Consider the following 1,056-nt stretch of genomic DNA (forward strand, 5'->3'; position numbering starts at 1 on the left):
AAGAGAGAGAAGGAAAAGTTTCTTAGTAACTTTTTGAAGTGTAACTTAAAAACCACCAGAACAGTATATGTGGCAAATGCTAAGATAATGAATTGCTTGTTCTCTCTTAGTGAAACCTTTTCCCACAGTTGAATATATCTTTCTTTCCTCCCTCATATACATGTATGAAATTCTCAATAAATTATGTAAATAAAAAATAAAATAAAAAGAGAGAGAAGGAAAAGTTTCTTAGTAACTTTTTGAAGTGTAACTTAAAAACCACCAGAACAGTATATGTGGCAAATGCTAAGATAATGAATTGCTTGTTCTCTCTTAGTGAAACCTTTTCCCACAGTTGAATATATCTTTCTTTCCTCTATTTTCATGGTGGTGCACATCTTTCATCCCAGCACTAGGGAGGGAGAGATAGGTGCGATCTAGGCCAGCCTCATCTACATAGTGAGTTGGAGAGTAGCTGGGGCTACAGGGAGACCCTGTAGTGTGTGTGTGTGTGTGTGTGTGTGTGTGTGTGTGTGTGTGTGCAAACCCATGTCACCCCTGAGGAACAGATCTTCAAATGACCTTAAGTGTAAATAACAATAAATTGATTTATTGGGCCAACTGTATGGTCTTAAACACCCAAAAGGAAAGACTCCTTTTATTTATTTTTATTGTTTACTTATTATGTAGTTATGTGTACGTGTGTCTGCATGTGTACCTCCATGTGAGGGTGGGGGTGCAAAGGGTGCCCGAGGAGGTCAGGCGAGATTGCCTAATCCCTAATCCCCTAAGTTACAGGCAGTTGTGAGCCTCCCAACATGAGTGCTAGGACCTGAATCTGGGTCCTCTAAAGGAGCAGTAAGTGCTCTTAACCTCTGAGCCATCTCTCCAGCCCCTCTGACTCTGTTTTCAATGTCTTCTTTTTTAAAAAAAATTTTTTTAACCAGGGCTGGAGAGATGGCTCAGCAGTTAAGAACACTGGCTGTTCTTGCAGAAGACCAAGGTTTGAATCCCAGCACCCAGCATGGCAGTTAACAGGTGTTCATAACTCCAGTTCCAAGGGATCTGATGCTCTCT

Source organism: Nannospalax galili, unplaced genomic scaffold (genome assembly GCF_000622305.1).
Source record: "Nannospalax galili isolate Female #2095 unplaced genomic scaffold, S.galili_v1.0 scaffold713, whole genome shotgun sequence".
NCBI lineage: Eukaryota > Metazoa > Chordata > Mammalia > Rodentia > Spalacidae > Nannospalax > Nannospalax galili.